The sequence below is a fragment of the Musca domestica genome, unplaced genomic scaffold (genome assembly GCF_030504385.1).
Source record: "Musca domestica strain aabys unplaced genomic scaffold, Musca_domestica.polishedcontigs.V.1.1 12, whole genome shotgun sequence".
NCBI classification, from domain to species: Eukaryota; Metazoa; Arthropoda; class Insecta; order Diptera; family Muscidae; genus Musca; species Musca domestica.
The window spans coordinates 6,129,175-6,156,712 of record NW_026712155.1 but is presented as its reverse complement, the minus strand read 5'-3'; the positions used below and the strand labels follow the sequence as shown (position 1 = coordinate 6,156,712).

The 27,538-nt window shown below is 37.8% G+C and overlaps 1 long non-coding RNA gene across 1 annotated transcript in view; it reads right to left on the bottom strand.

Annotated features, from left to right (window-relative positions):
* LOC109613520 (uncharacterized) overlaps positions 1 to 27,538 on the bottom strand; it is a 69,015-nt gene that overhangs the window by 38,117 nt on the left and 3,360 nt on the right. The window contains exon 2 of the long non-coding RNA XR_002195030.2: positions 1,503 to 1,628. This is a non-coding gene — a long non-coding RNA (uncharacterized LOC109613520). The remainder of the gene's footprint in view (positions 1 to 1,502; positions 1,629 to 27,538) is intronic.

Genomic DNA, 27,538 nt, shown 5'->3' with positions numbered 1-27,538 from the left:
CCGGCAGCGTGTGACGGTTTCATTGGCCGTTTGAAGGCCATAATTCGTGCCAAAGGCGACCAATTCGAAGAAATCTAAACTTATTTTAAAAGTTGATGCTATTTCCGACATTTGTTGCTTTCATTCAATAAAATTAAAAAAAAGTAAAAATCATGTCGTTTGACTTTGTTGCAGTTTTTTTTATCTCTCCCGATCAGCGTTAAATTCAGGGATGATCTAGCCCTGTCTAGGCCTGTCAAAACGAATTAAGATCGAACTTTTGCAAAGATCAGTCTATTGTCTGCAGGCAGGCTTTGTTCGAAGATGGGCTATATCGGTCCACGATAGCCCCCTTACAACGGTACCCCCCAATATTCGGTATGTTGCGAATTTTGTCGACATTATTCACTGGTATTGCTTCAAATTTCGTATTCGTATTAGGTATTACAGCCTATGACAAAAAATTGCCCATGTCCCCGTGTATCCTCCATATAACATTACCTTCCACTATTCAGTATTTTGATGATTCACCGGAATTGTTTCAAATTTAATATTTGGACTTCCTAATGAATACCACGGCCTTTAACAGAATATTATCTATGCAGGTCCAGGTGTTCACATAACCGCCCCCATTATCGGTACCTCCCTATATTCTGTATTTTGATGATTTTAGCTATATTATTCAGCGGATTTTTTCAAGTTTCGTATTTGAATATTGTAATATTCTATGACAAAAGTTGCCTATGCTGGTCCACGTCTTCGTGTAGACCCCAATGTAACTATCTATATTCAGTATTTTTATAATTTAAACAAAATTTTTACCCTTTTTTTGAAAATTTCCGATGGTGGACGGTTTTCAAAGTTCGGCACGACCAAACTTACTCCTTTTTTTACGTGCTCTTTCTGTGGTGGAAGTACCAGAAGGAGTGGGCCAGAAGGAGTTCGGCACGACCGAACTTACTCCTTTTTTACGTGCTCTTTCTGTGAGGTAAATTATTTTTTTTAAAAAAATGTTGATATTTTGGTGGGGGGGTTGGTAGTACCAGAAGGAGTGGGCCAATGTGCCAGTCTCCGAACCCCATCTAAGTTTGACCAAGTTTGTACCAAATCGGATACCCACTTCGAGTGTTATCGTGCGCCACACAGACGGGCGGAGGGATAAATACCTCTAGATCGACTGCAAATGCCCAGACACGGATTTGGTCTAAAGAGGCCTAGGGTATAAAACCTTTTTTACCTCGGTTGCCGCGTGGGAAAGGGTATAGAGACCAAACCCTTTGAGAGACCCTTTGTTGATCCCTTTGCTTTTAGCTTTTCTTTCATTTTTCCTTTAAATATTTTTTGTGTTGAACAGTGTAATTGATAAGAGAATTTTCTGATATAATTTTGGTAATATATTTTCATTCATTCTTGGCGATGTCTCACCCAATTACCTAGAAGTCCTACAAAATTTCCCTCCTTTCGAAAAATTTATTTAAAATGTTTTATTTTTTATTTTACATAACACAATAAACTTCATTTACCTGTCTTTGCGGCTCAGATGAACACACACGCAATCACATTTGAATTTGCCAAAAACTTTTAATTCCGAATCATTCAAAATGTCAGTTGGGCCGCTGTAAAACTTTTTCCATTAACGCTGCAAACTTCTAAAAATAAAAACAAGAAATGTACTCAAATAAAAATTATGACACACAAAAATATTCGTTGTGGAAATTCAATTAAAAGTCTCAGGGAAATAGAAAAAACAACAACAACAAACAAGTTTTGGATGTGGTTTAAAAAAAATACAATTTGGGCCAGTTTTAGTCTAGAAACTAAATCCCGGGAAATACAAGCGGCCATTTGACCGCATTGACCAGTTGAGGAATCTTTTTGAGAAATTGGTTTAGGGGCGGCGATTTACACCACTCGCTATGGCCATAGTTACCAAATGGTCAAAACAACAACAAAGAGCGCTTGGTGTTTATCAACCATCATGGAAATGAAGCCCAAAGGGATATTTATCGCCAACTCATATCCCCATGGATCCTGGGAGGCCTGGGACTATTATGTGGTAGCTAAAAGTTTTTCTTTGGCTAGTTGGAGTTTGCATTAGCAGGGATGAAGGGGGAGGAGACATACATGGTGGCAACTATTGTTTGCAATTTTCCACAATTTTTTAACAAAATTGTTATGGCCGCTGTGTTGCTATTCCGCCGTGTTGTTGATGTTTTTTTGGGTAATGTTGCCAACAAACAAGTTATTGCATGCAAATGCATTTTGTGATTGTGTGTGTGTGTATGAGGGACCCCCCGCCCTCCCCACACACACACAACATTGAATTTGTAGCATATTTCGTGGCAGCGGGGTTAAGCCAAGCCGAAGAGGTTTTCATTCTCATAATGTCCTGCCTTCACTCCCTTTTCCCCTCCCACCCCTCTCTTTGTATTTTTTTCTAAAAAAAAAAACATCCAACATTTTTGTTTTGCTTTATACCTTTCTTTGGCCTCCTCCATATCGTCGAAGCGGTTTTTTATTACACATTTCTCAGTTTTCGAGTGAAAACTTTTGTTTCAATTTGAAAAATTGAAAAAGTTGCACAAAACAAAAAATTGCATCACGAAAACTGAAACTGAATGTATCCACCAGCAAGTCCAGGCGATCATTTGCCGCTGTCGTTGTTTGCATATGAAGTGCATGCGAATAGGTGAACATAGACCGTGCAAACTCGCTCGCTCTACCTCTCCCTCTCTCTCTCTCTCTCTCTCTCTCTTCTCCCACACTTCATCATACCCCATCACGACTGGCCGATTGGATGTGGAGGCGACAAGTTATTATTCTTGTTGCTGCCACCAACCATTATTCACTCCGCACTCAACTCTTGGACGACTTTCTTTTTTGCCAAATGTAACAAACTCCAGGCGGCTAAGGACACTTTGGAATATGGCATTGTTAAGGCACTGCTTCTGATTGCCAAAACGCAGCAAGCGAACAAGAAAACGGCGGCGCCACCACCACCACCAACCTAAGACCCTGGCCATGTCCAAAAAACAATAAGGAGGGAAATGTACATGCATAAATCTCCTGGTTTTCCTGGCAGCCTTTATCACCGTCGTCGTCGTTGGCGTCATCATGATGTTTGCGGGAGTCCCAGACAAGTACAGGCCAAGAAAACGCTGTCCGGAATCTAAAAAGAGCCATGAATAACAATCATTGTTTTCTTGTTTTTCATCCGAAGAATAAAAAACCGACATCAAGCTGATAGACCAGACATTTGGTTGCGTTTTATTGCACTTTTTGCAACGCCGAAGAAGAATTTGGAGAGATGGTAATCCACCATCTCTCTTCAACTTGACTGGATATCCTTTAGGATCAGGACAACTACATCTCAAACTCCAAGACATGTCACCGCCGTTCACTAATTACGTTTCCTGGTCTGCACTTTTGCTAATAAATGCATTGTGGCGTTTTGTGGAATTTTTTCCCCCGTACCTAGATTTTTTCTTAAAATTGTTCCGAAAGAGGATTTTGCAAAATTGAAAGGACCAAGAAAAGAAAACAAATGGAACTTAATGCAATCCATTGTCTGAAGTTAAAAACGCTTTTTAATAACACCATTGAATCGGCGGCTTGTTCTTCTTTTTTCCATTATCATGTCATATGAGATTAGTCTGAAGACAAGGAGGACAGTTGCTTATCATTTCTGGTAAAGAGATGAAGGCATGTCTGAAACTCGTGGATAGTGAATTAACGAACAGGAGACACTTTTTGGGGGAGGAGGGTCTGTTGTAAGGTCTCCTATCTGAGTTTAGAGGTTAAAGTCATGGGTTTTGGGGTAAAAATCAGACACAAATGGTAACAATTTGAAAAATGTATCCTCAATGTATCTCAATTCCAAAAGTAGCTCAGTAATTTTTCTAAATTCGCGGCCTTGTGAGAAAGCTTTAGGAAGGGTATGCCAAAGGTGGACCGAAGTTTTAAAAATTTCAGAGATAGATTTATAACAACTCGAGAAGTCCCTTTAGTTTTTTTTTCGGTCGAACTTAGAACAAGACAAGATGAGGTAAACTCATCCTCTGTCAAGATCAACGTAGGTATACTTCAGAAATATGTGACGAATTGGTTACCGTACTTCCTCGAACAAGTAGCTATGAGGGCTTGGAGCTGACTAGAAACTTGGAATTTCATAAAAATTTGGAGAAAACAGGCCAGACCAACGACCTTGCTAGTTTTCGCCAGGCGAGCAGATTTGGTAAAAAAATTGCGAGAGGTGCAGTAACGAGTTTGATTTCAAATTGAATGAGTAATGTCGGCTCGATCGTATTATGGTTCTAACAGTGGGCTTGCAGGTGATGGGATGGTTGAGTAGTAGGTTGAAGGTTGCATTCAGTCAGGAAAAGGGAGATGTGGTCTTGTAAGCGCTCGGTGGCTTCGAAACGGGGTGTGGGAAGAACTTGGACCTAGCTAAGAATCTGGGATGGAGTTGACCAGAATAATAATGTTGCTAACTAACCGAGATCGGATCGCTTGATTGGCAGTTAACTATCAAGTTCCGACGTCGGTACAATGGTGATCGGGGTAATGATATGGGCTTGATTCTGATTTCGTAATAGCGGCAATCAAGTCAGTCTCGTCTCGTTAGGGAGCTGGGAGCTTGTTCAGAAATTTGAGCTAGTTCTGAGAAATTTGAGCCCTCCCATGTGAGAGGCTCCCGGAGACAAGTTTAAGACTTTGCTTACTTTCTTAGTGGTTACAGTCGGCTCTAGCTAGCTACAAGCTGAACTATTTTGAAGAGTTTGAAAACGTATATAAAACTGGCGGTTCTTGAGAGCTTGGGGCTATATATGAACTAGAGTTACCCAAGGGTCTGTGAGTGAACAGCACAGAAAGAAATAGATTCAGCCCGGTATGGAAATAGGCTTTAGGGAGTAGCGATAATATAGTATAGTAGTGGTTACGGCACAACAATCCCGTCAGTTATCAAGGAGTTGTGATTGGTTTGTAGTTAGCCTTGGATTAGAAAGAGTGAGGTGTGAGCATGTTCAGAACGTTGTGCTATTTATATTTCGATTGTTGAGCAATTTAAGGCCACTAGAAGCGAGAGGCTCTCGGGGACAAGCTGAAGATCTTACTATGTTTCTTGGTGGCTAAAAGTCGGATATCAGGTGATTTATGTCGGTTCGGAGGCTATCAGGCAGTTGCTATCGGTTTAAAGTTAACGTTCGGTTTGAAAAAAGCGTTACGTTTGAATTTGGGAAAGAGAGATTTAACGCTTGGAGCTCGGTAAGAATTTGGAACGCACAGCGCGAAATACCGGAAGTGGGTTTCTGTCACGAATTTACTATTTGTAAGCTTAAAGCTTAATACTTACAGGCACTGTGATGGCAGAGGAGTCGTATTTCTACTGACAGAGAACATGGAGCAGAATGCTGCATATAAGCTGAAAATTTGCTGAGATATGTCTATGAACCTAAGAGCTGATAGTTTGAGTCTACCAGATAGGAAAATGAAGCTTACGAATTTCTTAGCGTTGGCTATGGTTCACTAAAAGCTGGAGCAGTATTTATTACCAAGTACTGAGGCTTCGGACGAGTCAGGTAATGATCTTGGAGAAAGATTGAAGCTTTAACATTTGCATGGAGATGAAGATGAGCTTTCTGATTATTTTCACCTGCTATATATAGCAAAAAGCATGCGAGTGGTCGGAACTCTCAAAAAGGTATTGACAAATACCGATATTGTGGAGGACTTAAACCGCTAATGAATTTTCGCTTGGAGCCTATAGGAACTTCGAGCTGACTATGGTCTTGCTTAGCAAAAATTGAAAGCATGCACAGACCTTATAAGATACCAAGACATCGGAGAGACTCTACCAGTTATGAGTAGGGTACCTGACATGATCTTCGTAAGAGTTTGCAGAATGTTTGTATAGAATTGGGAGGGTGATAAATTTTACCGGTAACCAGACAGCGAAAGATATACACGATTACAGGCAGTGAATTTGTAGCTTACTGAGAGTTTGTAGTTGGCTATCAGCTGAGCTTTGATCGCAGGGGCTAAAGAAGGGGCCACACACATAATGGAAGCTGTGGGCTTTGCTAAAAAAAAATCGTAGCCCATTCTTACCAGATCATTCTCAATCCTACGAACCTACCCACTCAATGGAAGCTCGAAGTTGACTATGAAATTAGAGCCAAAGACCCAAATTTACTCCTACTTTCACATCTTCGGTATTGTGAATGAGAATTATATTCCCACAATGTTAAATGCGACTACCGATCAATACATCGGAGTTAAAAATAGTCATACCAACGAAGAAGAGCTGAGGTAGTAGTGAGGTAGTAGTGATAGGACTTGAGTGTTTTCCACAAAATGGAAAAATGTTAAATTTTTGAACGTTCGAAACTAATCGGGAACTACCATGGATGGATATTTTGGCATAAGTAGATGAATTCGAAATGTGTTTATAATGACTTTGTTCAGATATAAGTAAAATTAGGCTAAACTAAATTTATATGTTATATATCCTGACACGTCTATTAAAAGTCATTGTATACATTCGGAACACACTAGGCTACCTAACCCCCAAAAAGGACCATGTAAATTTTTTAAAAGGCTTTTAGTGAAAATTGTTAAAAAAAACCTCCATAAAAATGTTAAATCCCTTTCAGATTTCAAATTTAATCCATCAGCCTTAAGGTAATACATTTTCCCCACCCCAACGACTTTAAGATTCGCCTGGTGAAAAGAAACTCCAACAAATTGTTAAGAAGGAGGAGACGGCACATGAAAAAAGGAACTCGGTTTCTGCATAGTTTTATTAACGGCTTTCTTAAAACAAAACCAAAAAAAAAACGCCGAGGCAACTGCAATCTTGCCTTGCATAGACGACGCGTCGTCTATCTTGTGCAGCTCACTCCATTACAGGCGGCTCACTCCATGATGTCCTTTCCAATCTTCGTCTTTCGACGACGATGACGGCCAGCACTTCAATTTCAAATTGCAACATAAAACCTAGTGCAGGCAACAAAACAAAACGCGAAAAAAGTCAGATCCATTTTTTTTCGAGGCTGCAACTCTAAAAAAATATAAAACGGCGCGACTTAACTGCATGCAGGCAGTCAGTTGGACACACACGGCTGTCTATGCGCGTTCGTTGCAGGATGTCCACATATGAAAAATTGTTTTCAATATTCATTTCGAAGGAAAGGAGAGCCCGCTACGGCCATGGCTCTAACCAAAAATGACAAAGAAGTACTATTAACGATGACTACATTCTCGGCTTGCACAAGCGAGCCCTCCTATCCCCCTTCCTCAAACTCCCATTAAAATCGTGACGATGATGATGGCCAAACGGCATCAGTCGTCGTTGTGCATTGAATGCATGGCTGCAATACATTTCGGGGTGGGTGGGGTATGGAAAGATGGTAGTAAAGAGAGAAGAAATTTGACATAAAAAATGCTTTGTCTACGCCACCCTCAGCACCACTACCACTCGTTGAGGATGTGGAAGTCCAGGTTTATGCATTGCCTGAATTTAGCATTTGCATTTGTCTATTTGTGTCGTCGTAGTGTTGCAAGTTCGGTTTTATAACTTATTTTTGTTGTAGCCATGCAAATATGAGCGGGAGTGCGTGTGTGTGTGTTGGCGACCTCTTCATCAATTTTCCTGATGCAGCCACGCTGCTGTTGATGTTGCTGTGCCAAACAAGAAAAAGAAAATGTGGAGTAGAAAAAACCTTGGGTTATAAACGTTTTTTCTTGCTTCTGCATTTGTTCGGCCAGTAACTTTCTTTTTTGGTTAATTTTCTTTGATGCACACACACGGCGAGTTGTTGTTGTTGTTTGTGTTGGGTCGTTTTTTCGCTGGCCCATCAAGCACTTGCACTTTTTCTTGTTGCAATCAGCGGGTTTTGTGCGCGTGTTTCTCATAATGTCAAGGAAAAATATTGTGTGAGCCAGAAAAAAAAATGTTCTGCTGCTGGCCTATTCGAAGTGTTTCTTTTGTTCAATCTTTGTTTTGTGATCCATGTTGGATTTGATGGGAGGGTGGGTGTGTGTGGAAGCTTATCCCCCCAGTTATGGCAAAGAGTGAAATCTTGCAAGGAGGAATATACAAAGTATAGAAGCAGGATTTAAAAAAGCCCATCAGCAATTTGATGGGTACATGTGACACTTTCAGCACTACTGGTAAGGACAGCTACCTACTCTCTACATTACCAATGGGCCGAAGACTAATAACAACCTCATACATTTTGCATTACCAGTAAGCAAACCAAGGTCACTGGTTCGAATCTCCTCGATGCACAATAAACAAAAAATGTCAACCTAGGTCACAACTAGTTGGAAATTTCATCGACGCCAGTTTTTTAATAATCTGTAATCTGTCAGAAGTTATATCCTTAGTTTATCGGCCCATTTTGTTAACAACAAGTTTATCGTTCTTTTATTTTTAAAGCATCGAATTAGACTTGCGATTCATTTGTAAATCGTTCAGTTGACATTGGGCCTTCTTAAAAAACAAAACACTAAGTGCTTGTTAATCTCCCAAAAGCAATTACTCTCCCGCTAAACACTTTTTTCAGTGTATCTTTCCGTTGAATTATGTCGTTTATGAACTGCACAATACCTGAGACGTGCTACAGAAGGGGTCATGCCACGCTATTCACAAAAACCGGTTTGGAATTATTTTTCATACTTATTTAGGTTAAGATAAAAAACTGCACCAAAGACCAACGCCATAATCTTTACTTATTTTTTTTTTAATTTTACTGAATGAAAGCAAAAAATGTCGGAAATAGCATCAAATTTTAGAATAAGTTAAGATTTATTCGAATTGATCGCCTTTAGCACGAATTATGGCCTTCAAACGGCCAATGGAACCGTCATACGCCGTCCGAATGTTGCTCTGCGGTATTTTGGCCCATTCCCGACGAAGCGCTTGCTTGAGGTGATCGACACTTTGCTATTTTTTAGTGCCAACCTTGCTTTCCAAAATACTCCAGACACAACCGTCCAACGGATTGGTATTTGGTGATTGTGCGCTGAAAATTAAGCGAGGAGCCTGATTTTGAAGCCATTCTTGGGTGGCGAGTGCTGAGTCCTGTTGGAATGTCCAAGGTCTGCGGCGAAAATGTTTTCGTGCTCAAGGCACGAAATATTTTCGCGATAACATTCGGTATTTATTCTGATGCCACATTCGATTAATACGAGCGGAGAGCGATCATTGGCTGTTATGGCGGCCCACACCATCACCATGACCGACGCTTGAGTTCTGGTGGCCAACCGAAGGTGCACATTTTCAGCTGAACTCTTTGGCAAGTAAACACGATCATTTTGTTTGTTTACAAACTGCTGGACAACGAATGTTTTGTCATCGGAGAAAACCAAATTCGGCAGTTCACTACTTTCGACCAAGCGAAGCAACTCTTTAGCTCTCTTCAGTCTATTTTCTTTCTGTTGCGGTGTAAGTTCTTGCACTTTTTGGAATTTCAATGGCTTTACCTCGAGCTTATTTTTCCATATTTGCCGAATGGAATATTGCAATATGTTCAGCGTACGAGCCATTTTTCGGCCACTGCGACCCGGATTTCGATCAAGTCGCTTTTTTATTTCTCGAACAATTTCTGCTGATGTTGTTGTTTTCTTCCGTCCACTTGACTCCACCTTTACGTCGGGCTACGTTACCAGTATCACGGTAACGAGCGATGATACAAGACACAAAAGATTTATTCACATTTAAATGCTGGAGTTCTAAATATAAAGAAATTACCCTTGAATTCCATCACGAATAACTTTTTTTCTGGAAAATTCTCACCAAAATGCTTTTGTACGCTTGTAAACAATATAATGAGCTGTCACTGGAAGAACTTTAAAAGCTGTCGCACGAGTGGCTTAGAAATGACAGCAATCTGAAGTTGGCTATAGTTTTTTTTTCTCTCCCTGTATATTACCTTATTATCATGTACCAACATTTTCTACATTCCGATAAGCTTATACGAATTGTACTATCCTAAAAAATAAGTTTTTTTGTGACGACCAAAGGGGAAGGAGTGTTTATAGACAATTTCATGGAGAATGAAATTTTTATAGGTGAGTACAAGAAGGACGAAATTCACAGACATACTCCAGAAGGAGCAGGGAGCCTGTTCATGAACGAGCTGAAGCGGGAGACTTTTTTCAAGACGAGCTGAATCAAGAAGACTCTCCATAGACGAGCTGAAACAAAAAGTCACTTCATAGACGAGCTGAAACAGAAAGTCACTTCATAGGCGAGTTAAAGCAGAGATTCTTTTCATAGACGAGCTGAATCAGACAGTCTCTTCATAGACGAGCTGTAGCAGAGAACCTATTCATTGACGAGCTAAATCAGCGAGTCTTGTATATGACATGCTAAAGGAGGTGTAGGGATCCCTTGATTGACTAGTTGAAGGAAAATATTACAATTGAATCTGGCTTCCCGTACTGGGAGTAATATGTGTGATTGCCACCTCCCTTGCATGTGATAGTTATATCCAAGGCTCCTTTCATTGCGACTATGACTATTGCAGATACCATCATTAAAAGTTCATAGATCAGACATTTAAATTAACTGTTTTCGGTATGAGACCATACAATCTGGAAGTTATCTAAAATTTATCTCTTGATTTCTGCCCAATGAGAGCACATATCCCAAAAGTCCCTATTAATATTACATATTAGGTAGGAACCGATATTACATTCCGTTATCGACTCTCATGAAATTTCAACAAAATTGGAACAAATTAACTAATAACTTGTGACATTTTTAGACCCATTCCCCATTTTTCAAAATTTTTATTTGCAACAAAAAGAATTCTTAAAATAGTCATTATAACACCAATTAATAAATTTAATTCAAAAACGAAATGTAAAACTAATATTTCTATGCCATCATCTAAAATATGAAATACAAAACTGTACTTTTTTATGTGAAGCCCTCTCACACACACACATGCATGCTCGCACATACCATTCTAAACTCTTTTCGAGCCTCTGTTACCAGGGAACCTCCAGAAAAATGCAGCCATCATCGACATCCTTCTCTTCACAAATAGAATGGCAAGCAATGCATCCATCCATCTAGCCAGCCGGCCATCGGACCAAACTGCAAAAACAAATCTCCTGCGCAAATGCATGCAATATGAATGCATCAGAGCATTCGCAAGCGGAGCTGCAGCAAAGCAAAAAACACAACAACAGCAAAATAAAACTAAAAATCCAAACAGCAACAAAACAAAGTCTTGCAATGCAAAACAACAAACAAATGTTGCAACGAAATGAAACTACAAACCAAATAACACAAGAAGCATCAGGAACAACAAAAACAAGCTACGAATCCAATATCGAATACCATCTGACAAACGGAGTAACAAAATTCCTTTTAGCCAAATCAGAAAACGAGAAACCAAAAAACGAAGAAGAAAAAAAATTGGGAAAAAATTCAATGGGAACTGCAATGGCAACGAAGGAAATAACATTCAGTCCGTCAGCCGGACAGCCAGCCAGCCAGTCAGCTCGACATCCATCCATTCAATCCCATGGCAGCAAGAATATTCAAAATGACGACTACGATCCACCAAATGGCTAAAAATGCACATTTTTATTCACGGATTTGCATTTGCAACCCGCGGTAGAAATCTATAAAGAAAAACTTGGTCATGTCGTTAAGAAAAGGACAAAAAACGTATCAAAAGACATTATGGTGGTGGCGGTGATGCTGCTGCCGCCGCCGCTGTCACTCTGGCTGCTGATGTTGCATAACAGGGATGTTGATTGCAAGGTTTATTGTATGAAGGCGGTGGGCAGGAGGAGTTGTACCAAAAAAGAAAGTGGAATATTTGCTGAGGCTGGTTGTTGTATGGAAAAAGAAAAACATCAAGGGAAGTGTTCTAAGGGTGTAACTGTTAAAAAAGTCGGATTCTTCCATAGCCTCACCTCTTGCTGGTGGGAGAAGTTTTAACCCCCGCCTCCCAACATCACAAGGGGGAGCTGCATGCTTGCATATATGCGTTCTCAATGGTCTATGCAGTTATGCGAGCGTAGTATGTTGGCAAAGTTTTTGAAACAATGAATTGAAAACTGGTATTGAAAACTTGTATTGAAAACTGGTAGGAAGGAATAGAAGCAGATTGGAGAGACGAATTTAGTTAGAGACAAACTGAGGAAAATCTTTGGAGATAATCTGAGGCATAGGAAGTAATAACCAAAGAGTTGACTTATAGGAAGTTTGGATTTTGGATGAGGCGAAGGGGCAGTATTTAAAAAAAGTCAAGTGGGAATGAAAGAGGTGAGTATTTATAGAGGTTTCAAAAGGTATGGAAAAGAAGGAACGATTTTGATAGAAGCTCTTAAGACAAGCTTTAAAAAGAGAGGGATACTTTACCAGTTTATAAAACGAATCTTTGTAGATTGGTTCCTTGAAGGACTTTTTATACATGAGACTATGAAGGCATATTTTTAGGCGACCCAATGGAAATGATGTGCTCAAGCAAAATTGAGCATTTATAGATCGGCTGAAGGATATGCGAGTTTTTCTAGACCAGTTGATGGAGGGGGACTTTTTTAGGAAAGTAAAAACAAGGAGTCTCTTTTCAATCGATGTGAAGCTGGGATTACGTTTTTATAGGAGCTGAAACAGAGCGTCTCTTTTTAGGGTAACTCATACGAGGAGTCCTGAGTTTAATCAGAAAATTTAGAAGTGAGGATGGGAGTCTCGCTTTAGACGAGATGAAACATGAAGTCGCTTTTCACACTTGCTAGAGCAGGGAATCCTCTTTTAGACGAGAAAAAACAGAGAAGGCAGATAGGGAGTCTCTGTTTGGAAGAGATGAATCTGGGAGTCACTTTTTAGGCAGGATGTCTCTTTTTTGATGCGATGAACCAGGGATTTTCTTTGAAGCAGGGAGTCTTTTTTTAGACGAGACGAAACATGGTATGTCTTTTTAGACGAGATGAAGCAGGGAGTCTTCTTTTGGTCGTGCTGAAGAACGGATTCTCTTTTTGGACGAGCTGTATCCGGGTGTCTGTTATGTAAGGAGCTGAAAGAGGGAGTCTCTCTTTAGACGAGCTGAAGCAGGGAGTCTATTTTTGGGCGAACTGAAGAAGGCAGTCCTGATGACCTGAAGCAGGGAGTCCATTTTTAAGCGATCTGAAGCAGGAGTCCCTTTTAAGACGATCTGAAGTAGGTTGTCGCTTTTTCGATGAGCTATAGCAAGGAGCATGATTTTAGACTAGGCGAGCTGAAGGGGGATCGAGTCTTTGTATACGAGGTCAAAGAGGAACGAACGGAACGGATCTTCATTGAAAAGCTGAAAAGGGAACGAGTCTTTTTAATTTTTTTAAAAAATAATTCTCATTTACTTCGTGATACTGTCCGAATTTTCTCAATAAGTACCCATGACCATGACATAAACCGGTGGCAAGTTCGCATTCTCGATTGCTGATATTTAATAGCTAACTCATGGAAACTATACCATGCACGCTTCTGAGAAGCTCCATGCACATAGAACTGTCCACTCTCATGGCAAGAACTTAATACGTTATCTGTAAGCTCCCGGGGCTTAGCACGCCCTCAGCAAGCTTCCTGCTCATGGTAAGCCTCATTCGCAACACCACAACAATCCGAATGGCACGAGTATCTCAGAGCCTAACATGAATATTTTTTCCGAGCCGAGAGAAATGCGCATATAATATGAGAAGCTCCATGCACTTAGCACGGTCCACTCTCATGGCAAGAGCTTAATACGTTCTCAGTAAGCTCCCCGCGCTTAGGATGCTCGCAGCAAGCTTCCTGCACATAGTAAGCTTCAATCGCAACACCACAACAATCGAAATGGCTCGAGTATCTCAGCGCCTAACAAGAATATTTTTTTCGACCCGAGAGAAATTCGCATATAAAGTGTGAAAAATATTCACAAGCGGAAGTACTCAAAAAGTATTCTCTCCTCTCTTATGGGACGCTCCCGTGAGTACTCTTGGTTGAAAAAATGTGATAAACAAGGTGCTTGAAAGATTTTTTTTAAAAGCGAAAATGGAAAAAGTAGTGGTGGTAAACTTCTTTATTAAGGAAAACAACATTGGAAACGATTAGCCATGTCAGCTCGATTTCGAGCTGTTATTACTCCCACTCGAAAATGAGCAAAGCAATAAAAAAAATAGAGTATGTTCGATTTCTCTTTTACTTGCAGAACAATTCTCTCTATAGAATTCGAGCAGAGAGTGAAATTCGAAGCATTGAAACTAACCCATATTTGGGAACATTAAAGGGTAGAAATAAAATAGTTTTGGACGAGTATTATTGGTAGGCATACCCTTACTTGAACATAATTTTGATTTTGATTACTTTATTCCCAAGTATGTTCCAAAAACTTCCACAACGACCCCTGGTTAATTACATAGTTAATAGAAAAATTGTATGGGCTAGCCAACACCAACAAAGGCTACCATAATTGCACACAAAACCCAACCAAAAGAAGTACATGATTCTGGTGTGTGTGTGTGCGTTTGTTTGAGTTGGTGGAGTGGATGAGAAGAAGTCCACAGAAATACATACAGTCATCATTGGTCTCATCATCGTCACCTTCTTGATGATTCATCAAGTTAAACGAGTCTCCACTCGACAAAACAGAAGTCCTGGCGAAAAGAGCTGAGCACAGATGATGAAGGGTTGTCATCGGTGACGGCGACATTTAAGCAGTGATGTTGTAGTTTTCTTTATTCGGCTTATATGCCATGCCATGCCATGTCTTGCCTCTTTTTTGTTTTTGCATTTTTCACTTCAAAGGAAAATCCCATGTCGTGGCATCTAAAGCGTATCTTTTAGCCTTAAAACAGTTTTGCTCTGCTGCATTTTAAACAATGGAAGTTTTTTTGTTTCGAAGAAATAGTTTCTAAGGCGGGGGACTGTTAGACAGACCGACCGAGTTGTAGGAAGTAAGATTACAAACGGACATAGATGTCAGGTGGCAATGCAATGATGTTTTACTGGCTAACATTTGAGGCCAAAAACCACTGATGATGATTGCAGTGACCACCCAGTTAATAGTGATGGTGGGAGTAACTGCTTTGTTCCTCCTACTCTTGCAAACTAGAATACACACTTCCCTATGCAGGCCCAGGTCATTTGGAATAGGAGTTTGTGGAAAGCATTGTTATGTGTGGCCTCCAAATGGAGGATGATGTAAACCCCACTAGCCTACACACACACACGAAAGGAAAATGCATTGCCTGTGTGTGTGCGTTGTGTGCTTACATCTTGTTGCTATGACAGAACCAGAACTTGCATAAGTCTATGTTTTGTGGGATGCATCCATGTGAGTGTTTGCGTCAGTGTGTGTGGAAAATATTTCACATATATGACATATAACTACAACAACTCGTTGCAATACAAAGTCATTGCTTCATAAATATGAATGTATATTCCTATGGCCGGCTGTCCGTCTGTCAGTTTGTTCGTTTATATTCCAACGTTAGACTATCCATAAAACAATGCAGCCCAGCTTTACAATGCTCTACAAATAATCGTATTCAGAAATTTTCGTCCCCGACTCTAACCCATTTGCTGGGGTATTCCAGACATCCTGCGGCATGGGTTTTGGATAATTACGTATCTTGTTGTGACCAAAGTTCTAGCTTTTCTCATCTATTCAAATGAATCTCAAAGAATACAATTATCTGGAATTTTTTGATTAATATTTCATAGGGGAGGAAGGGATGGGAAGAGATGTAAAAGAAAAAGCCAATGGCATGGAGTTATGTATATAACACCCATCTAATAAAATTGTGTACCTTATGTTATTTAAAAGCAAATTTAGACCAGACAAAAAAAATATTTTTATATCGAAAAGTCATTGAAAAAAAAAAAAAAAAAAATAAAATTGGGCGGTAAATTTTAAAAACATACATTTTTGTTTAGAACTTCCAAGAAGTTAGTTCCTTATAACATATCCTAAAAAATACACGATTTATTATAACTTAGCAGTCCCAGGATAATATTTCTCTCTCATTCACAAATACTCTTAAAACTCTCCATCATTATCCAACCGAAAATGTTTAGTACAGTTTTTATCCCCCATCATTTGATACGATCAATATTCGGATTAATATTCATTGGAATATTTTGATTTATGGTATATAGTGTCTTCAGCAATGAGGACTATTTCGGTGAAGCACTTCAACTAAGAGGTATTTTTTGGTCCTTTTTTTGAAAATATGATTAAAAACTACTTTTAAACGGCATCGTAGCAAGACAAAATATTCTACAACATTATTTATCATAAAATTCTAACATAGGTCCCAGAAGACATCAAAAGCCTAAATCTTACCTAAACACCAGGAATTGAAAAAAAAAAAATAAAGACACATTTGAGGGTTGAAGAATCCCACACAAATCATCATTTTAGAAGGATGACGTCAGCTACAAAAATATTCCTCATCAAATTTCACTAGTAGGCACTGAAGAAAAGGAAATCTGTATACAGGGTGAGATGCAAAAACTGCAACCAACTGTCAATCTAAGCCAGCGACAGTTCATTATATTGTTTAAAAGCGTACATAAGCATTTTGCTGAGAATTTTCCAGAAAAACTTGATTTGACCAGACTTGATCGAAACCCGCGTCGCAGTGACCGAAAAATGGCTCGTGCGCTGAACATATCGCAATATTTCATTCCACAAATATTGAAAAAAGAGCTAACGATTTGCTCCGTTTGGCCACCACCGAAAGTGGTGAACTGCCGAATTTGGTTTTCTCCGCTCCGATGAGAAAACATTCGCTGTCCAGCAGTTTGTAAACATGATCAAAATTATCGTGTTTACTTGCCAAAGAGGTTAGCTGAAATGTGCACCCTCGGTTGGCCACCAGAACTCAATTGCCGGTCATGGTGATAGTGTGCGACGCCATAACAGCCGATGGTCGCTCTCCGCTCGTATTAATCGACCGTGGCATCAGAATAAATTGCCGAATGTTATCGCGAAAATATTCTGGAGGGTGTATTAAAGCCTTGGACACGTAAACATTTTGGCCGCAGACCTTTGACATTCCAACACTCAGCACCATCGCACTCAGCACGAGCCACCGAAAAATGGTTACAAAACGAGGTCTCTCGCTTCATTTCCAGCGCACAATGGTCATCAAAATCTCCGGATACCAATTCGTTGGACTATTGTGTCTGAAGTCTTTTAGAATGCAAGGTTGGCGCTAAAAAACATCAAAATGTTGAACACCTCAAGCAAGCGCTTCGCCGGGAATGGGCCAAAATACCGCAGAGCAACATTCGGGCAGCATACACACATACATTGGCCGTTTGAAGGCCATAATTCGTGCCAAAGGTGACCAATTGGAACAAATCTAAACTTATTCTAAAATTTGATGCTATTTCCGACATTATTTGCTTTCATTCAATAAAATTAAAAAAAATCTAAAAATTATAGCGTTTGACTTTGCTGCAGTTTTTTATCTCACCATGTATATATTCTGGACCACCATAAGATTCTATGTCGATTTAGCTATATCCGTCTATTGAAATTACTCTAGCTTCCGTACGAAATAAAGTATTTTGACCAAATTGAAATTGAAAATGGGTCCACATAACTGTGTTGGCAGATTGAAGGTCTCTGGCGGTTTTAGTCACATTTTCGAACAGAATTTGTAAGAAATTGCCAGTTTGTGTTCCCTTTATGTAGGAAACATCCGTGCAAAGAACTTTCCTTATGAATTCAAGTTTAGGTATAGTCCCCATATAACTATACCCCCGATATACTGTGTTTTGATGGTTTGCAGAATTTGTCAAATTTGGAGTTCTTAATGAATATCACCTCCACTGACCGAAAATTGCGTTTAACAGGTCCATGTCTTCGTATAACCCCCATATAACTTTATGTCCCTCTCTTTGGTATTTTGATGATTCCAGCGAAAAATTGAGTTAAATTTTTCACTGGAATTATTTCAAATTTAGAATTTGTAGTTCGCGATGGCAGACAGAAAGTTGCCTGTGCCGATCCACGTCTTCGTATAGCCTACATACAACCGACAGAATTAACTCAAATTTGGTATGTGGAGTTCGTAATAGGCACAGCCCTCGCTGACAGATAGCTGGCTATAGGGGACCATTTTTTTTATAGCCCCATATAACTGCAACACTTGATATTCGGATTTTTAAAATTTTAGCCTCATTCTTTAAGTTTTTTGCAAGTTTCTTCCAAATGGTGGATGGTATTAAAGTGTCGGCACGGCCGAATTTGCTGTTCTGTTGAAAGTGAACATTTTCACTCATATAAAATGTGTTCTCATAAACATATACCTATATTTCTTAATATCCTGAGAAATCAGGCTATCTTTTTAGAAAAAAAACTCAATAAAAAAGCCATTCAAATTGTGGTAATATGGAATAGAATCTTTTAAATATGCTTCAAGAATATATTTAAAAAATTTTCTAATTTCAATACAAAGTCCTTTTTTATGATTTTTATACAGGGATTTTTTTATTTTATTAGGGATTTTTTCCTTCCTATAGTGATGGTGGTAATTAGATCTTAGTATCGATAATATCAAATGTTGGAACACCAGGTATCGGAAATATTGAATATGGCGACTATCCATATAATTCCATATATCCATATATTAACTAGTCCTTATTTTAAAAGGAAATATTTGCCAGTGGACGTGGACAACAAATTTTGGAATTTTCTGTTCTACTACCAATATGATTGTTCCGAAAATGCATATCAAGATTTCTATATAATCTATTATTTTTTTAAATAAAACATTAAAGCCATTTTAACTGAAGAAAGCAAAAAATTCCATTTAAAAATTTAAATATTTTTTTGCTCAACTTTTAATCACAGCTTGTTTTTGTATTTTCGACAATCATAATTTAATGACCCGAATGAATATTTAAACAGAGACAGGAGTTGGCGCAATGAAATCAACACAAAATTCAAAATGCTAATACATGTCTACATACAGCTATAGCTACAACTACAGCTGCAACAGCTTCAGCGAGGACATATACGAAATCAATTAAAATGAAATTAAATACCCACAGGAACAACAGTTTTAGAAACTCAACAAAAACACACATGCATACACACATACATAAGCATAGTTGTTGTACATGGCCATATAAATATATGCATATGTTTATATGTTGTTTTTATAGTTATGTTATTTTTCCATTAATTTTTTGCTATCGATTTTTGTTATAATTTAAAAATGAATTTTATACATATTCCTAATTTATTTATTTTTTTTTTTCAAGAATCAAAACGACCTTAAAATTTTTCTTAATTTCGATCCTATTAAAAATTACACTTAAACATTTGCATCATTTAATTTCATCAATTCGACTTATATTCTGCCCATATCCATATCTGTATCATACCGCCATATGGCTACAGAGGGTATATATCATTTGATACGGCCAAAACGTGCCTTATCGAAAAAACGTTTTTAGGCCATAGGTCTCTTTGTACCAAATCCGTTTCAGGACATTTGGAGTCGATCTAGCGATGTCCGTCCGTCCGTATCTCTGTCTGGCTAGCTGGTACGCACGATTACTCTTGATTTGGCCCAAACTTGATACATCATAATATTATTATCTTACTTAGAACGAGTTCGGAAATGGACAATATCGGTCCACACCTTCTGGTACCTCCCCCATAAAATGACATTTTCTAAAAAAATAATTTACTACACAAAAGGAGAAAGTATAGTCCGTTCTTGTTCCAAGTTTGAAAATCCTAATATTTAAATCAGTGCTAGGTGAGGTGTGAAAATAGACAATATAGCTCAACTCCATCAAGTACCCCCTCCCCCACAAAGGGTCAACATTTTGAATAATTATAGGTCTTATAAAACGCGATACAAGAGTTAGGATATCCTAAAGTTACACACATCACAAGATTTTTATTAACCCAAGGTCTGATGTGAAAATGGAATATATCGGTCCACTCCTTCTGGCATCTCCACTACAAGGTTCAAAATTTTAAATATCCTTGAAACTCATAAAACACGAAATTAAAAGCCGATTCCCATCAGACTTGGTACATCTCAATATTTCCATCAACACAAGATCTGTTACAAAGATGATAGAGATCGGACCATTCTTTCTGGTATCTCCCCCACAAAAGGTCAAAGTTTTGTAAAACAAGAACGATTATAAAATTCGAAATAAGCATTAGGTTCTCTTCATATTTCACACATCCCATTGTTTCCAATAACACAAGTTCTGCTATGAAGGTGGGGTAAATTGGTCCACACCTTCTGGTACCCCCTCCAGAAGGGGTCAAAATTGTTAAATATTCATGAATCTCATAAAACACTAAATTAACATCCGATTCCATTCAGAATTGGCGCATCTCAACATTTCCATCAACACAAGATCTGACGGTAGAGATCGCACCATGCCTTCTGGTACCTCCCCTAAAAAATTTTGAAAAACCAAAACGATTATAAAATACGAAATAAGCATCGGGTTCTCTTCAAATTACACACATCACAATATTTTTATTAACCCAAGGTCTGGTGTAAAGATGGAATATGTTGATTCACTCCTTCTGGTACCTCCCCACAAAGTGTCAAGATCTTTAATGTCCATTATGCTCATAAAACCCGAAATTAACATCTGATTTCATTCAGACATGGCACATCTCAATATTTCCATCAACACAATATTTGTTATAAAGATGATAAAGATCGGAACATTTCTTCTGGTAGCTCCCCCACAAAGCGTCAAAGTTTTAAATAACAAAACGATCTTAAAGTCCAAAATAAGCATCCGACTCTCTTCAAATATCCCACATATCCCATTATTTCTATTATCACAATATTTGCTGTGAAGGTGGAGTACATTGGTCCACTTTTTCAGGTACCTCCCTCATAGTGGGTCAAAATTATGAATATCCATGAAGCACATAAAACTCGAAATTACCATTCGGTTCTATTCAGACTTGGCACATCTCAATATACCCATCAACACAAGTGGTGTCATAAAGAGGGTAGAAATAGGACCATTTCTTCTGGTACCTCCCCCACATGGGGTTCAAGGTTTTGAAAAACGAAGCCCTCAAAGAAAGCGAAATGAGCATCAAACTCTCTTCAACAAACACAAGATCTGTTGTGATGATGATATATACCAGTGAAGCCCTTCTGGTACCTCACCCACAAAGAATCACAATTTTCGATAATTTTATCTGTCATGACTTACAAAACCAGTCAGCGATTCTTTACAACTTGTTATGTCTAAATATTTCTCTCCACCAGAAACCTGAGTGATTACGGAATATATGATTTCCGCATAAAATTGGATATAAATGTTAGATTTTCTTGTAGTTTTGCCAATACCAATATTTTTTATCTGTATTAGATGAAGTGTCAAAATGGAGTACTTCTATCGACCATATCTGGTACTTCAGACGCATTTTAACATTTTCTAAAAGTTACCACATATCCCATATAAAGTGAAGGAAGTAATCGATATAGTCTAAACCAGGCACTTCGTAATATTTATATCATATTTATTTGGGTCCGATACGAAATAGACAATATTGAGCCACTCCTTCGGAACCTACTCCATAGAGGGTCAACAATTTGAATAATCATAACAGAAGTCAAAATATTTTTAAATAATCGTACATTGTCTGAGGGTATATATCCTATTGAATCTTGCACTAATACATTGGGAGCATTTAATTAGGGATCGCCATATTGAATCATGCCTTAAGCGCCCATTAAGAACTCAAAACCAAATTCAGGCGATTTTCAGTTTTTAGAAAAATATTTTTTCCTATTTAAAATTACTCAATTCGGCTTATATATTGTCCCTATCAAAGGAATCTTTTTTACTCATTTTAAAACCAGTCCCAACAACCTATTTAAGGGCAAAATAGAACTTCAATTGTTCTTCCAATATCTAACAACAAATGTCAATAAAACAATTATCACGTTACTGCCTTGAAATGGCCAATTAGGCAATTTATCAGCAAAAATATAACAAACAGGACTACAATTCAAAAGGACCTCTATTTGTTATTGACCACTTAAATCAATGCCTGTTGTCGTGGTAATTCTGTCCTCTACAAAGGTAACAGAATCAGGGGAATAACATGGCGACACTTGCAACTCATTTGAAATATTTCACCTTTTTAGTTGTTTCTCCCTATTAAAATATAAAAAAATGACATTCGTTTTTGTTTTTCGTTTGTGGTATTCTTATTTTATTTGTGTGGGTGTGGACGGTATGTTTCATTTACATTTGATGTTAGAATTACTGGAAATAGTTGTAATGTTCCACCAGCGGGGCTAAACCTCATCAAAGTGTTGTTTGTCACCCATTGCAATGACATGGCATGGGTGCGGACGTTTGAATTCTAATTTACATAGGCCTAGGACCAACAAAAAATCACAAAAAACAACTACTTTCCTCCTGCACAAATCAAACACCAACCATGGAGCCGTAACCGTAGAACAAAATTATTCGCAAAATATGCAGTCATCCATAACAGCGACAGGTATCAGGATGCGGCTGCCAAAGTGGATATGTGGCATGTGGTGTACATGTTCGATGTTGTTTTTCAAACGGTATACATATATATGTACGGAGTAAAGTATAGTGGTATAGGTAGGTATATTGAACATGGTCAAATTGTGTGTTTTGGCGAAAGCAAAGGTAAATAAATATATTGGCGAATTTTCTGTGCGCGAAAAATACATCTAAAAACTGGAGTTAGGCATATTTTAAAAACAGTTTAATTTGGTATGGATTGATGGTATGGTATGGGAATGATGATGAGGACGATGGTCTTATATGCCAGTGATTAATGCAATGAAAATTATGCATTTTTAATAAAAGTGTTTTCAAAAACATGTTGGGACGGACTATGTGATAACATGCACCTATTATATGGGTAAATATAGTTCTAAAAGTACAAATAAAGTTTTTCAACGGACAAATATTAATTTTTTCCGTAGGTGTTTTTGTATTGCCTATGAAAAATAAATTAAATAGAAAAAAATCATTGCTTAAGGCAAACAGTCTGAAATAGGATGGGCTTTTATAAACAAAGGATGTACAAAGTAGGCAGAATTTAGAAACCAAATATCCTTTAAAAGTATGAATAATCCACTGAACGCAAAAATTTAAAATTACATTTCGAAATTTTATAAAATTTTATAAATATTTTTTAAAGCGGAAATGCATTATTTGAGTTGAAACACATCTTAGCTAGATATAAGACCGTTTGGATAATAATTTTTAAAAAAATTTGAAAAAATATACTATAAATACCTTGATGCGGGAACTTTGCCTTGTACCACATGTGTATGTGTTTTTTTTCTTATTTCATAAGTCCAGGGTAGAATTAAGAAGGCAGGATTTAGGATTCAATATAAGTGCTATGAGCATTTAAATTAGAGGGAGTTCCTAGAATATATTCGACATTATAAAAAAATATCTTGAGATCATGGTAGAAGAATATAGGTAGATGCATCAACTCTTGGGAACATTGATATGTCAAATTTTTTTTAAGTGCTTTGTCAAAAATAAGTCGATTTTTATATGTTTTTTTATACGAAGCAAATCGGAGGTTGTAATGCTATGTATTTTTCAACAATTTTTACAAATTTCAATAATTTTTCATTCACGATTTTCAATATCAAAATCGGTTTGACAGTTCATTGTCCCAGCAGCTGTGTCGATGCGACAACCTGTATTCTTCTACCATGCTTGAGATGATCTATGTTAATCTGTTTATGTTGTACCAAATTTGTGAGTGCTGTTTTGTAATTCTTATCTTCTGGGGGTGATGGGGGTACTTCAAGCAATGGATCCATATAACTAATCTTGCCATCACAAATTAACAAACATCTTAAAAAAGGTGCGAGATCCAAGGTAGGTGGTATGCGACATCCACAATTTTCAAAATATTCGAACTCATAAATTCCACCTACATCTCATGTTTATGGATGAGAAAAATATTTAGATATGACAATTTGTAAAGAATAGCAGACTAGTTTTACAAGTTATGACAGATAAAATGTTAAAAATTGTGACCCTTTGTGGGTGAGGTTGTAGTCCCTCACCCACAAAGGGTTCACAGATAGAGGGTGAGATAAAGAAACTGCAACCAACTTCAGACTGCTATCATTTCTAGGCAACTCGTTCGACAGCTGTTAAACTTATTCCAGTGAAAGCCCATTATATTGTTTCCAAGCGTACAAAAGCATTTTGTTGAGAATTTTCCGGAAAAAAACTTATTCATGATGGAATTGAAGCGTGATAGTGTGATTTCTTTATATTTGGCTGGAAAACCACAAGTGACTATCGTTAGAGCACTCCAGCATTTAAATGTGAATAAATCTTTTGTGTCTCGTACCATCGCTCGTTACCGCGATACTTGTAGTGTAGCTCGACGTCAAGGAAGAAAACTGCAACATCAGCAGAAATGGTTCGAAAAATAAAGAAGAGACTTGATCGAAACCCGGGTCGCAATGGCTGAAAATTGGGTCGTGAGCGGAACATATCGCAATATTCCATTCACAAATATTGAAAAATTAGCTCGGGGTAAAGCCATTGAAATTCCAAAAAGTGCAAAGCCTTACATCACAACAGAAGGAAAATAGACTTAAAAGAGCTAAAGAGTTGATTTGCTTGGCCGAAAGTGGTGAACTGCCGAATTTCAAAAAATCTACGGATACCAATCCGTTGGACTATTGTGTCTGGAGTATTTTGGAATGCAAGGTTGGCAACAAAAAATACCAAAGTGTCGATCACGTTAAGCAAGCGTTTCGCCAGGAATGGGCCAAAATACCGCAGAGCAACATTCGGCCAGCGTGTAAGGGTTTCATTGGCCGTTTGAAGGCCATAATTCATGCCAAAGGTGACCAATTCGAACAAATCTAAACTTATTCTAAAATTTGATGCTATTTCCGACATATTTTGCTTTCATTCAATAAAATTTAAAAAAAAAAAAAAAATAAATTAAAAATATTGCGTTTGACTTTGTTGCCTTTTTTAATCTCACCCTGTATATATCATCTTCACAACAGATCTTGTGTTAGCAAATATATTTGAATGTGTGAAATTTGAAGAGAGTTATATGCCTTTCACGCTTTCTTTCATCGTTTGGTTTTTCAAAATCTTGAACCCTATGTGGGTGAGATACCAAAAGAAATGGTCCGATCCCTCCCATCTTTATGACAGATCTGGTGTTGATGGGACTATTGAGATATACCGAGTCTAAATGCTAGCGGATGTTAATTTCCGGTTTTATGAGCTTCATGGGAAGCCCTTGGTGGGAAGGTACCAGAAAGAGTGGAGCGATATATTCCATCTTCTCAGCAGATCTTGTTTTAATAAAAATAAAGGGATGTATGAAATATGAAGAGAACCGGATTCTTATTTCGGATTTTATAATCGTTTTGGTTATTCAAAACTTTGACCCTTTGTAGGGGAGGTACCAGAAGGACTGGGCCGATCTCTACCATCATGATAACAAATCTAGTGTTGATAGAAATATTGGGACGTGCCAAGTTTAAATGGATGTTAATTTCGCGTTTTATGAGCTTCATGGATATTCAAAATGTTGAACCCTTTGTGGGGGAGATACCAGAAGGAATTGGCCGATATATTCCATCTTCACACCAGACCTTGGGTTAATAAAAATATTGTGCTGTGTTTAATATGAAGGCAATCGAAATCTTACATCAAAATTTTAAAGGAATTATTTAAAATGTAGACCCGTTGTGGGGAAGGTACTGGATAGAGTTGACCAATATTGGACATTTTCGCACCTTGCCTAGAACAGATGCAAATATTAGGATTTCCGAAGTCGGTTTGTCCTTTCTTTTTGTGTGCAATAAAATATTTCCTTTGAAAATGTAGACCTTTTGTGGGGGAGGTACCAACAGGGTATTCTTCATTTTCGCAACAGAGGTTCCCATCTCCGTACTCTAAGTTTGACAAGTTTGGACCAAATCGGATATTCCCTTCGAGAGCTATCGTGGGCACCAGGCAATCAGACAAACAGATAGACGAATGGATAGCCCTGTTCTGAAACTTATTTGGTTTAAAGAGACCTAGGGTCTAAAAGCGTGATTTCGATGAGACAGAGTACCAATTTTTGTCAAAATGATATTTTCTAAATATTGTACGAACTTTGTGAATAAAAAGGGATGGAATTTGGGTTTTACACCGATTCGATTGGATATTAAAAGGGTTTGAAACAGCTCGTAATCAGGTTTTCCATTACGTTTTCTTTGTTTAAAAGTCAAAGAACCATTTTTAAATTATTACAATAGGTATAATGAATTTTTGTGCAAAAAATATAAGCTGCCTCGAAATAATATAAAAAATATATTCTTTAAATGTGGCTTTGAAGTAATTTTTTCACTGCTGAGATTTGCAAGTCACCAAAATGATATTAAAAAAATAAAATTCAAAAATCTAACACCTCTGTACCCCTTTGATGCAAATAAATTATACCCATTACCTTAAAGTAAAATGACAAAATTATGTATCCTCATAAAAATAATCTTAAAATTTTAGATGATTTTCAAATCACCATCATAAAAACATCCGTGTTGGATGTCATATTAAAAAAAACGTTAAAATATTTTCTCTCTCTGGAATCCCATTGCCACCCACTGCCTACTGTTGAAATTGTTGGTAAGATATCTCCAAGTTGCTCTCACAGAAATTGCATTTCTCACTCAGAGAATGAGAGTTATATACAATGCAAATTATACTCTCCGTATGTCTCTCACTCTCACTGTGGGTACTCACATGTTCTCTATGTACTTGATGGCAAAACAAACCAAAGGTCATTGCTGGAGCTTGGGTTGGATGGTGAAATGCTGTTGTCGTTGTTTTTCGTCCTTTTTTGTTTTTGTGTGTGCGTGGAGGGGGCAGCATTGTGGGTGAGTGTAGTTTGTTGCTGCTGCCGCCGCCATGGAGGAATAGATATGAACTTGTAACTGCTGTTTTTGTCTCTCCATGCGAGCATTTTTGCTCGTTTTTCCTCAACTAAAAAACGAAATGTGTGGCGATAACTTTTTTTGTACACAACAAAAAATATGGCTGCTTCGAAATGAGAGTGTATGTGTGAGAGAATGGAAATAATGTTGTAAAAAGTGGGAGCATAAGAGAATAAATGATTGCCGAGATAAACTTGGCCGTATGCTGGTTTGGTAACAGGATGTTTTCTTCTTGTAGATAAAAGACGTTGTCGAAGGAACAAGAATATGATGGTTTGTAAAATCGACAAAAATTGATTGTTTTTTTTTTAATAATTATAGGAAAATTACAGATAAATTAAAATAGATAACTTAAATAAAAAATATTATGATTAGTTAAAATAAAATTTAACATTGATTAATTTTTAAATAAAGAACTACGATGCCATCCAAGTTGTTTAAAATATATGATTTGGAAATGCAAGACTCCACTTATTAAAGCCAGTCTTTAAATTCCTTCCAACAATTTATGTGTTCCCCTGTGTTACCATTTGTCCTACCTTAACTAAAATATAATGCGTTAAGGAAAACATGACTGCTTAATATCTAT